This window comes from Lycium ferocissimum, chromosome 7 (genome assembly GCF_029784015.1).
Source record: "Lycium ferocissimum isolate CSIRO_LF1 chromosome 7, AGI_CSIRO_Lferr_CH_V1, whole genome shotgun sequence".
In the NCBI taxonomy this organism is placed as follows: domain Eukaryota; kingdom Viridiplantae; phylum Streptophyta; class Magnoliopsida; order Solanales; family Solanaceae; genus Lycium; species Lycium ferocissimum.
Genome location: NC_081348.1, coordinates 41,502,999 through 41,516,173, shown reverse-complemented (window position 1 = coordinate 41,516,173; position 13,175 = coordinate 41,502,999). Strand labels below are relative to the sequence as shown.

The following is a 13,175-nucleotide window of genomic DNA, read 5'->3' as shown; positions in this document are numbered from 1 at the left end:
AATTCCGTAATTAGTCAAATTTGTAAGTCAGTTGGTTCTGTTAGGAATTCCTAAGATCAGGTGTTTGTTTGTTATAATCTTAGGAACGAGTTCCTAAACCTTCATAGTATATGCTATCAACTAGGAATGTTTTGGATTAAGTTCAGGACCGAGCTAGAAAACACTTGGAGGGCTGGAACATCCCACTTCCCTTTGTTCTACTGATGTCTGTTGATGGATATTACTTTTTTGTTAAAAAAAAAATTACTTTACTAGAAAACTATGTTAATGACAAGAAATATCTAGGTGTACGTTGATCACTCAAAGATACATCTCTTCTTTAGCAATTTGATGTGAGGCATGCTATGTTCCAACTTCAGGGAAAAGGTGGGGCCTTTATCTTCAACTAATATGTCCTTAAGTTATCAACATTTGACGATTAGTTGGAAGACAAAGCCATGTTACTTAAGGTGCTATAGTTTACCGATGGTGCCCACGAAATAAATCTTCACTATCAGCAATTAGAATAGGAATGTCAACTTCTTCTCTGACCATCATATCAAACTCATATGATATCTACATGCGCAAACTTGCCTTTCCTAACAACAGCTTCTTCAAGATCCTCAGCCCAAAAAACCCTTTGCTATTAAATTCAATACTTTCCCCATTATTTACAAAATGGGTTCGATGCTCTAGCTCTCCATCACTTCTCTTCCATGCATAATGGTGTTCGCATTGATCGCTACAGGTATATCTCTGTAACATATCTTCATCTTGCCTTCAAAACGTCAACTTTGGTTCAAGTGATTCACGTCCTTTTTACATGAATATTCTGGTTTGCTTTTAAGCGTGTATGTGTTCTCTGCTTTGGTTGATTTGTTTGCCAAGTCATTTTTTACCAAGAATGCAGCTATGTTGTTCGATGAAATTCCTCTGAAGAATGCTGTAAGTGCAAATGCACTATAGTTGTTTAATAGGCTTTTTTTTTTTTTTTTTTGTCATGCCAGTGTAAAATAACAACAACAAAACAACGCCTCAATCCCAAGAAAGTTGGGGTCGGTTATATGAATCCTGACTGACCATGCCACTCCATTTAACCTCACCATAGACCCATTATCATGCAAATGTGTGGAAATTAGTTAGCTAGTTCCCCTCTAATGAGAATGACAAGTTAAACTGTTTCTATATATTGGGTCTTGCTGAGTGCCTGAAGTAATTTTGACAATGTTTGAACAGTAATTTAGCTTCTCAAAGGGTACTCCAGTCGGACCTTCTAGATGATGTAGTTCATTTTTTGCTTTCAAAAATGTATGCAAGGAATAGTATGTGGAATGAGAATGAAAAACCAAGGGAACAGAGAAGGGCCTACAGAAAGGCAGTGACATAGCCTGGTAGACGTCACAAGATGAGTTAAAGATGCTGATTTTAAAGAAACCACATTCTCCGACTCATGGATTCATGTTGGTCAGCCGAAAATGGTTTGAGGTATTAGTGGTGCAGCTTGAGGACTTCGGTCACTTATGGTATATTTTGACAAATGTGATAAGGTACTCTTCTTGATGGAATTGGAATGTTCATAATGAGGTTTGTTACACGGAAGTGCTGCCACAAGTTTGAATTTCTAGTACGATTGAGTAAACTGCAAAGACAGTGCTTCACCGTGCCGTAGTTTCTCCGCCTAGAAAATGAGAGCAGTAACAGGCTGAGAACAAATGAATTTCTTATCACTGCAAAACCATTTGTAAGGGTACAGTTAACTCAACTCACTGTCTAAAAGAATTGCTGGGACTAATAGATTACTAACTTTTCTGTTTTCTCGTTTTGAATCAGATTTCTTTTTCCCTGAGCTTATACAAAATGACAGCAAAATGTAAAAATATCAAGGAAAAGGCATCATCATTCATTTCCATGTTGATCTTCATTATCAACTAGCACATCTTGTGAGTTGCTCCTGTTTTACAGCTCTGCTGCCTGATAGCATATAATGAACAAACTACCCAATGCTAGGACCAAAAAATTTAAAGTTTTGATTACTAAACAATTAGAATCATCCAAGAATTGAAATAGTCATGGACTTGCCTAAATCAATCTCTTAGTTTTTTCTGCTTTTTGTTGATTTTGCTCTTCATATAAACTGCTAAAAGTTGATGGTTTTGTGTGGTTGCTAAAATAATCATTTGAAATTCAGAGGCTATTTCTCCCTGTCTGGAACTCTTTTAGTTTTTCTGTATCTTTTGAGGTCTTTGTCCCTAGTACCATACGGGCCATAGTTCTGGCTATTCATAATTACTTAGAATATTAAATTTGGTATAGGAATTTAGATTCCTAGTAAAGTGCTCTTCAAAATCAACTTCTTGTTGGATATACATAATCTGATCACTTAAAGGTGCATTGCATCAAATTGATTTTCTTGATATTATCATAATTGCTCACCAGATTAAAGATAAGCTTCTGTGTTCTTCTCTTACTTGTTTCCCACAAAATTAGTGCTGAGGTCCACCAATGGTCAGCATTGGCACAACACAAGTGGAGACTGGTTTGTGTTGTTTTTCTTTGACCACAAACATTGCATTACCTACAACTTCTAATTGATAAATGAAGCTAGAGAAATATTCTAACCTTATACAATGCCTATTATTTGCAATAATCATCACAATTTGACCATTTTATAAGTCTTCAACTGCAGCACCACTTGGAACCATAAATAGTTTTTTGTCATAAAAACCAACTTGTATCCTGAGCCATTGCTTTGGCATTATGGATGATCAAATTTTCGTTTAAAATTCTTAGGATATGCCCTCGTAGATTCGCATTTGGTGATTAATCAGTGGGACCTTATGCTTTTAGACTAGTCTCATGGTAAATTAATTTGACAATGAGTTGGAAGGCAAAGCCATGTGATACTTCAGGTGCTACCGTCTTTACCTGGTGGCCACAGAATGCCCTTTTTTTGGATAGGTGTGTCCACATAATGGCTATTCACACATCTGTGGGGTTTGGCAACTTGTCATTGGCCTATATAAACACATCCAAATTAGGTTTACCATATCAGCTCTTAGCAACACTTGCAACCATTCAAAGCTTTCCTCTGCTTTCAGAGTCCTTACTAATTCTTCCGTTCCTTATTTTCTTATCTTGATCTTAACGACCAATGGCTATCCGTATGCCTCGTATAATCAAGAAGTCGTCTACAACTGGAGATGTTCCAAAGGGCCACTTTGTTGTTTATGTTGGGGAGAAGCAGAAAAAGAGATTTGTTATCCCCCTATCATTCTTGAGCGAACCTCTATTTCAAGACTTGCTTAGTCAAGCTGAGGAAGCTTTTGGCTTTAATCATCTACTGGGTGGACTCACAATTCCCTGTAGCGAGGATGTGTTCACTGATCTTACTTCTCAATTGAGTAGGATCTGAGGCGTTTCCTTTCACAGTTTTGTATAGAACAGGATATTCAGCTTGTACAGTAGTGGAATTAGGAGATACATTATTTGTACCATATTACTGAAAATAAGATAGAGGGGCTACTGTCAGCTGCATCAGTAGACCCCAATTTTGAATGTAATTTTCACTAGCTGATGTCTAAAAGACATACAACACATCACAATTTTGAATGTAATTTTCAGTAGCTGATGTCTAAAAGACATACAGCACATTCTTTAGCAAATTAAATCTGTTCAGATTCATTCTTTAGCCAATTGGATTTTCAATAGTCTTGTTGGAGAAATTTCTTTACAAGACTCCATTTTCTCCATAACTTGGGAATCAGAGCTTCCATCGTGTTAAAGTCTATGTTAATTAACTCAAGATATGAAAAGTGACATTAGTAAATCATACTCCATTAGAAATTTTCTTTTTCTGCTCCTTTTAAAACAAATCTCTGCCTCTCTGGCTTGATTTATTAGAATTTCTCTCGACCAGCTGAAAAAGTTGGATAATTCTGATTCAGGAATTGCATGTTGCCTGGTAGAGTTTTCTTATAATCGTAGACCAACTAGACTAAGCAGTTAGGAATTGTTCTCTTTTTCTTTATCTTTTTCATTGAGGAGCTAAAGTTCACCTTTATCCTCTTTCATCTTTTTCAATTTTTTAAATTTTGCTATATCAGTCTGCTGTTCAAAGCCTAAGACATAATTTAATTCCTGTAGTTAGTCAAATTTGTAAGTCAGTTGGTTCTGTTAAGCATTCCTAAGATCAGGTGTTTGTTTGTTATAACCTTAGGAACAGGTGTTTGTTTGTTTTAATCTTAAAAAATAGTTCCTAAACCTCCATATATAATTTATATGCTATCCACTGGGACTCTTTCGTATTAAGTTCAGGACCGAGCTAGAAAGCACTTGGAGGGCTGCAACATCCCACTTTCCTTTGTTCTATTGGCGTCTGGTGATGGATATTCCTTTTCTTTTCTCTCTTTTTTTTTTTTTTTTTTTTTTTAATTAGAAAACTATGTTAAAGACAAGAAATGTCTAGGTGTATGTTAATCACTCAAAGGTACATCTCTTCTTCAGCAATTTGATTGTGAGGCATGCTATGTTCCAACTACAGGGAAAAGGTAGGGCCTTTATCTTCAACTAATTATTCCTAAAGTTATTAATATCGGACGATTAGTTGGAAGACAAAACCATGTTACTTATGGTACTATAGTCTTTTGGGGGCGCCCACGAAATAACTCTTCACTATCAGCAGGATTCTCTGAGTTGCCATTTGGCCTTATATAAACACATTTAGAGAGTGTCTACCACCACAGCTCTCAGCAACACTTGAAAGCATTCAAAGAATATTTTTCTTCTTTTGAGGTCTTTAGTATTCTTCTTTTCCTTCTTTGCCCATATACATTAAATCTAAAAGATCATGGCTATTCGTATGCCTCGTATAATCAAGAAATCTTCCACAACTGGAGATGTTCCTAAGGGCCACTTAGCTGTGTATGTCGGGGAGAAGCAGAATAAGACATATGTGATCCCCGTATCATTCTTGAGTCAACCTTTATTTCAAGACTTGCTCGTCAAGCTGAAGAAGAATTCGATTTCGATCATCCAATGGGTGGTCTCACAATTCCTTGCAGCGAGAATGTGTTCATTGATCTCACATGTCGCTTGAGGAAGTGAGAAGGAAATTAACCAGTCCCCAGTTTTTGCTTACACAATTTTGTAAAGCTATAAAGCATGACAGTTCAGGAGTTAGAAGTAACAGTAATTTGATGTTAGAATGAGGAGAGTTACCACTCTTTGACTAGGTAGACTAATGAATTTAGATCCATAATAAATGGATGTCATTCCTTTATTCTCATAAGGAAATATTTTTCTACTTCAAAAAAAAAAATGAAATAATGAACCTCTTTGTACTTCTATGGTTCCATATTTATTCCATATATTGATGGAATAATTCATTGCAATGGAAAATTCTTGCTCAACTTTCTTGGTTTTGTAAGTGCAACTGAGTGCGATAAAAAATATATTTTGAAGATGTGATAAGAGCTACCATGTACATAAGCATGTTTCGCTTCTCTTGTTTAATTATAGTTGCAGAGGTTTTGATTGATTTACTTTCTTAATGTTTCTCCCAGGCACATTTTTCGAGGAAATGTCTTAAAGACACTTTTAGACTCCCCCCTCCATCTCCGGTGATCCCTTTGATCACCGGAAACCTCTTCTCTCTCATCTCTCTCATCTTTTCTCTCTTTCTTCTCTTTCCTTTTCTTTTTATTCTCTCTTGATTGCTAACAATGGATGATACCATTTACTTTGCAATAGGTTACAAGTCTTATGATATCACAAAAACCACTAGTACGATAGGAGAATGGTACGACTGGACTGAAAGAAGCAGAAATGCTATAACAAGAACAACTTTCAACAAGAAGACTATGGAATGGATCACTATGACTCTGCGGGAAGCATCCAAGATGAAAGGGAATAGGGTGAGAAGATGGAAGAAAAAGGACAACTTCTCAGAAGTCTTTTGTGCTAGGAACTTCAACAAGTATGGGAGATATATCAGTCTAATTAATGTAAGGGGCAGAAGGAGGTTTGTCATAATTATTCCTGAATTGACATTTAATTCAGGTTGGGTATTCATTGCGGAGAAAGTTGACAGATTCATCTGCAGTCACACAGACAGGAGAAAGATAGAAGAAAGCAGACTGGCTGATAGAAACATTCCTTATGCAGAAGTGATAAAGAGCAGTAAATGGACTAACAGGCAGGACAATGTCACAAAAGCAGATTCTACATTGAAGAAGGGAGAAAGAATTTGCATTAATGACAGCCCAACAAACCACAGTGTAACATTAAAGAGGAGCTTAGTAGGCCTGTTCGAATTTAAAGCAGGTGAGCCACCAACTTTATCAGAGATTAGAAGATGGGCTAGCAGCTTATGGAAGCAAAGCCATGGTTTGAATATATATGAAATGGGTAATGGGTCTTTTCTCTTCGAGTTTGCTTCAAGAGAGATTGCAGAGCAAGTTATTGTAGGAGAATGGGCTTGGAGAAATTTTAAGGTCAAGCTACAATGGTGGAACCCAAGAATAGGTGCAGTGGAGGAAAATAATAGACCAAGCTCAATTTGGATCAGAATAGTAGGTTTACCCCTACATTTCTGGTCTCAGAAAGTGTTTAGAACCATCGGTGATCACTGTGGAGGCTGGATGGAGACAGAAGAAGAAACATAGCTAAGGAATCACCTTAAATGGGCTCGGATAAAAGTCAAGGGTGATGGGTCTGACATTCCCAAGGAGATGAGTATTGAAGATGATGATTTTTGCTATACCATGCAGATTTGGACTGAAGCACCAGTAATGGTGGTTACCGGAGCTGGAGATTCAAATCATTTTGCACATCAGTCAAAAAATAAATATCCAGTGGATAAAGAGGTGGGTGACTGCACCTTTGAACAGTTGACAGATGGAAGTGATGGGAGCCCATGTGAGAGCACAGGGGCACGTGGACAGAGAGAGAAAGCTGGCAAAAAGCAAGTGGGCCTGGGGTTTTTGGGTGCAGTCCCTCCACAGAAACCAAGCTCAAACTTTCTTGTGGGCCAACCATCCAAAGCCCAAGCCAATGTTTCATTTAAACCAACAGGAAAGACATGTGAGAGGCATGAGGAAGCTGTTAAAGGATTAAAAGAAATCCAAACACTGGCCTTAAAATTTCTACTGGCTTTCAATGAATGGGAAAGCACTGCTGCTCCCAACTCTTTAACTGAAACTCAGTTGAGAGAGGAAAATAAGTCACATTCCATGGAAATGGAGCAAAGAAGAGAGGAGAGAATTGATCCTGCTCCCTTACAAGAGAGTGAAGATGCCTCAGACAAAGGTGAGTGCCAAACAGAGGATTTCAACTTACAACTCCAACAAATTCATGATGCTGTACCTGTAGCAATGCATGTTCCAAATGATCAGGAAAGTAATGAAATCAAAGCTACAAATTGGGTGAGAGGGAAAATTCTGGATATAAGCAGCAACTATGGAGTAACCATAGAAGGGCTGAGGGAGAAAACACAATCCTTGCTCATGAAACTTGATGCAAGGAAGGCTGCAAGTGAAAAAGATCAAGAAAGGAGGAAGAAAATAATTGTCTCCCCAAAAAGCAGAGGAATAGGGAAAAATGAACTGAAGAACCTACAATCTAGCCTGAATGAAGAGGTAGAGGGAGTTAGAAGTAGAGGGAGAGTACTTGCCTTGTCTTTCAGATGAATGTCAAAATAATCACTTGGAATGTGAGGGGACTTAACAAGATATCCAACAGAAATCTTGTTAAGACTGCTATGCAAAAATGGAAGGCAGATGTTTATTGCTTTCAAGAAACAAAGGTGAACAAGGAGGTGGAGGCTATTGCTAAACAAGTGTAGCCTTGCAGGTGGATGAAGTGTGGTTTCATTGAAGCTATTGGTAGTAGTGGTGGGATCCTGATTATGTGGGATAGCAGGGTTTGGAGCGGGAAACATATAGAATTTGGGAAATACTCTATTTCCTATAAATTGGAATCAGTCCAAAGTGCCTTCAGTTGGCACCTAACAGGGTTTATGCTCCACATACAAGAATGGAAAAGCTGGAATGCTGGGAAGAAATTGCAGCTGTCAAAGAGTTTTGTGAAGGGCCTTGGGTAACCTGTGGAGAGTTCAACACTGTCCGATTCATGGTAGAAAGAAGAGGCTGTAGCAGGATCACAAATGTGATGAATGATTTTTCCAGCTGGATAGAAGAACTGGAACTGCATGATCCCCACTTAAATGGTGGGAGCTTTACTTGGTTTAGGGGAATTAATCACCGCAGTGCAGCGAGAATGGACAGATTCCTATGTTCTCTGGAATGGGAGGAGAGCTTGAAGAACATCAGACAGAGAATTCTGCCTAGAATTGTATCTGATCACAGTCCCATTGTCCTTGAATGTGGGAACTGGGAACAGAAGAAAGCAAGTTTCAAGTTTGAAAACTGGTGGCTAAAGGTGGAGGGATTTAATGAGTTGATCCAGAACTGGTGGAATGATTTCCTGGTAGAAGGGTGCCCTGATTATATTTTTTGTTCAAAGTTAAAGATGCTCAAACAGAAACTCAAGGACTGGAGCAAAACAACCTTTGGGGAACTCACAAACAGGAAGAACAGTCTTCTCAATGAACTAACTGAGATTGACTTGGCTCAGGACCAAAGAGAGCTGTCTGAAGATGAGATGATGATAAGGGCAACAGTTCTTGCTGAATTGGAAGAATTGGCTAAGAATGAGGAAAGCAGTTGGAGGAAGTCTAGAATACAATGGCTAAAGCAGGGGGATAACAATACAAATTTGTTTCAGAGAATGGCAACTGCTCACAGGAGATATAATAACATAGACAGATTGGTGATAAGGGGGGAGGAAATATCAGAACCAGCAGAAATCAAAATGGAAATGATAGAGTTCTACAAGAAACTTTATTCAGAAACTGAAGAATGGAGGCCATCGTTTGAACTTGTAGACTGCCCAAAGATTTCAACTAAAGAGAAAAACTGGCTCCAAAGGCCATTTACAGAAGCAGAAGTTTTGCAAATTGTAGACCACTGTGATGGTGACAAAGCACCTGGGCCTGATGGTTTCATTATGAGTTTTTTCAAAGCATATTGGACAACAATAAAAGATGAACTGATGTTGACTATCCAAAACTTCCATCAAAATGAGTTTTTTGAGAAATCCCTTAATGCTACATTTATAGCTCTTATCCCCAAGAAGCATGGAGCAGAGGAACTAAAAGATTTTAGACCTATAAGTCTGATTGGGGGGGTGTACAAAATAATCTCCAAGTTGCTTACTGAGAGGCTGAAAACAGTGATGGATAAATTGGTGGATGTCCACCAAATGGCTTTCTTGAAAGGAAGACAAATTTTGGATGCAGCTTTGCTAGCAAATGAGCTGATGGACTCTGGGGTGAGGCAAAATACTCCCGGAATTCTATGTAAACTGGATATAGAGAAGGCTTATGACCATGTAAACTGGAGATATCTCTTGAAGATTCTCAAGGATATGGGATTTGGCAACAAGTGGTTGAATTGGATTAAATTCTGCATATCCAATGTTAAATTTTCACTTATCATCAATGGAAATACTGAAGGATTTTTTAATTCTCAAAGAGGACTGAGACAGGGAGATCCTCTCTCCCCCTTCCTCTTCATTTTAGCCATGGAGGGGCTCAATCACATGATCAAGAAAGCTAAGACAAATGGTTGGATGAAGGGTTTCAGTGGCTCTAACAAATAGGGGTCATGCCATGGAAGTAACTCATCTGCTGTATGCTGATGATGCTCCGGTCTTTTGTGAAGTCGAGGTATTACAAGTCAGGCATCTGAGGGTTATTCTTACCATTTTTGAAGGTATTTCTGGGCTGCATGTAAACTGGCACAAAAGCCATCTTTTTCTAGTGAATCAAGTTGGGAACCTACAGGAGATAGCTGAGAACTTAGGCTGCCAAGTGGGATCTCTGCCCACAAAATACATGGGCCTGCCCTTGGGTGCTAAAAACAAAGAATTGAAAATTTGGTGTGAGGTGCTGGAAAAATATGAAAGGAAGCTGGCTAGATGGAAGAGCCAGTATCTATCTTTGGGGGGCAGAGTAACACTGATAAAATCTGTGATGGATGGTCGTCCTTCTTACATGATGAGCCTATTCCCAGTTCCAAAAAGCATTGAAAAGAAGTTTAACCAACTGAGAAGAAATTTCCTCTGGCATGGTAACAAAGAAAAGAAAGGTCATAATCTGGTGAATTGGGATGATGTGACTCTTAGTAAAACTCAAGGAGGTTTGGGGATAAAGAACTTAAGTATACAGAATAACTGTCTACTACTTAAGTGGCTATGGAGATTCTGCTTTGAAGATAGGGCCCTCTGAAAAAGATTCATTGCACAGAAATATGGTCTTCTAAATCAGTGGACCACTTTAGAAGTTGATGGAACCTTTGGGTGTAGTGTATGGAAGACAATTAGAAGGTTGTGGCCCTTGCTAAATAGTAAAATGCACATAAAAGTGAGGAATGGACTAAAAACAGATTTTTGGAATGAAAAATGGATAGGAGATACTAGTCTAAAAGAGATGTTCCCAGACTTATACATCATAAGCCTTCAGAGAAATGCCACTGTCTTTCAATTGTGGAGCAATCAAGGGTGGAACTTGATTTTTAGAAGAGCTTTGAACGATTGGGAAATAGACAGAGTAACAAACTTGCTCCAGATTTTAGGTACCTTCCAGGGCACCTCAATTGGCCCTGATAGACCTGTCTGGGAGCTGCATAACAAGGGAGATTTCACAGTAAAATCTTGTTATTCGAACATGAATAGCAATCAGTTAATGCTAGTAGATTGGCCTTGGGAACTAATCTGGAAGGTCAAAGTTCCTCATAAGGTTGCCTGCTGTACATGGTTGGTGATCAGAAGAGCATGCCTAACTCATGAAGTGTTACAGAGAAGAGGTACTCAGATTTGCTCAAGGTGTTTTATGTGTGGACAAGAAACAGAGATCAATGGTCACCTGTTCCTACATTGCAAAATAGCTGTAAATCTGTGGAGCATGTTCTTATGTTTACTTGGAGTGAGTTGGGTCATGCCAAAGACCACTTTTGAACTTTTGAACAGCTGGAAAGGAATTGGAAAAAGAAGATCTAAGGAGAACTGGTGAGAGAATATACCAGCATGCATCTGGTGGACACTATGGAAAGAAAGGAATGCAAGATGTTTTCATGATAATGGCAGCAGCACTCAAAAGATCAAGATGAAGTGCCTTAGTTTACTTTATTTTTGGTGTAAACAGGATATGGTGGGGGAAGTAGAATCTTTAGTTGATTTTATAGGACATCTGTAAGCTCTAGTTTTTTTTGTTGTTTCAGGGTAGTTTCAGCCTACCAAGGGATGTAAGATTATACCTCATCACCATATGATGAGTTTTTTGTGTGAATACAAAGTTACCTTTTACTCAAAAAAATAAAATAAGAGCTACCATGTTTACTATTTGGCTTTCCAATTACCTTTGTAGCTTACGAGTGTAAAAACTTCTTTTTCTTTCAAGCGAAGCTCCCTGCTTACTAGTTAACACTAACCAAATATACGGTATTCATTATTAGTTCATTGTTTGATTTCTGTTGTTAATCCCATTTATGACAAGAATACAGAATGGGTGAGTCTGTTTTCATAAACAAAATGATCCTACACCTGGAGTGCTCAATACATTACCATCGGTTCAAGAGCTTCTCTAATTTTATGCTTTTATCTCCAATGACCTTACTGCAGATGCAGATCTGAGCTCGTTGGTCAGTTTTCTTTGGTCTTATTCGATCCAAGATCTTCAACATTTCCGCTGCTGATTAAAACGTATGTAAGTTAATTAACTCCAAGATATAACATTTGTACTCTTAAAGGAATTTGGAAACTGTACACTGGGACAGGTTAATAGTGAGTAAACATCTCTTCTCTACTGTTTGAAATTTTGCTGAAATAACTCAGGTAATTCTAATCTGGAAAGTTGATCCTACATAATGAATTAGCATGGGGGACCCGACAAGTTGTCAGATATTGCAAGTAAGTTATTTCTAATTGCAGAAAAGTGGTCCGGACCTGAATAATTACAGGACAATTGCCCATTGTTATCAATTTGATTTCTAAAGATCCTATGTTTTCTATCATGTCATAAAAACAATGGGGCCTGCTGATCTTCAGGCACAATGGCCTAGAGTCATAAATACTTGACAACGAGTTGGATAACAAAACCATGTGATACTTCATCTGCTTTTGTCAATCAACAGTGAAATCTTAAGTCTGATTAGCTTGTTTCTCTTATAGTTCTTATATTGATGGACATACAGTTGGTGTATGGGGGATGTTTTAGCCCTAATGGATATTGTTCCAGACACAAATCATAAGGCACCATCCATTTCTATGGATTTGATTCTGAGAGATCGTTTGTTCCATGTATGAGAAAATGGTAGGACCTAGTGTTCCTGAACTTATATGAGCTAAAGTAATTAATCATGTCAACTAGTTGGAAGGCATGACCATGGGGTAATTGATCTGTCATTATCTTTAACTGATGCTCAACTCAGATGGCTCTTCACCACAAATCATTAGATTTTATGAATTGGCATTTGCTTATATAAACAAGTTTTGAGAAGTTGCCACCACCACAACTCTCCACAAAACTAGAGAACTACTCAAAATTATATCAAATTTTCACAATTTTCACAAGCATCTGAGTCTTCCCTGCAATAAGGACAGGCTCCGTGTCAAATATCCCGTGCTTTCAAAATCTTTAGTAACTTTCTCTTCATTGCTCATCTTAAGTAAAAGATCATGGCTATCCGTGTTCCTCGTATAATCAAGAAGTCTTCAACATCCCTTGATGTTCCCAAGGGCCATTTTGCTGTATATGTTAGGGAGAGGCAGAGGAAGAGATTTGTGATTCCGGTATCATTCTTGAATGAACCTTTATTTCAAGACTTGCTCCGTCAAGCGTAAGAAGAATTCGGCTTTGATCATCCAATGGGAGGTATCACAATTCCCTGCCCAGAGGACATCTTCATTGGCATCACTTCTCAGTTTAGGATTTAAGGATATAGTTTTTTTGATGAAGAGGATTTAAGGATATAGTTGAGATCATTTTTCCTTTTTATAGATCTCACAATTTTGTATACAAAAGTAGTAGATCCGTCTTGTACAGTTGATTAGTTAGAAGTTAAGTTTGGCTTAGCACCACT

General features: G+C 38.1%; 1 long non-coding RNA gene and 1 pseudogene across 1 annotated transcript; both read left to right on the top strand.

Annotated features, from left to right (window-relative positions):
• Positions 1-10: 10 nt before the first annotated feature.
• LOC132065093 (uncharacterized) lies at positions 11-2,084 on the top strand. Its single transcript, XR_009416684.1, has 2 exons — positions 11-1,726; positions 1,810-2,084. It is a non-coding gene; the product is annotated as an uncharacterized LOC132065093 (long non-coding RNA).
• A 1,302-nt stretch (positions 2,085-3,386) lies between these two features.
• LOC132065086 (auxin-induced protein X15-like) lies at positions 3,387-13,107 on the top strand (annotated as a pseudogene).
• Positions 13,108-13,175: the final 68 nt, after the last annotated feature.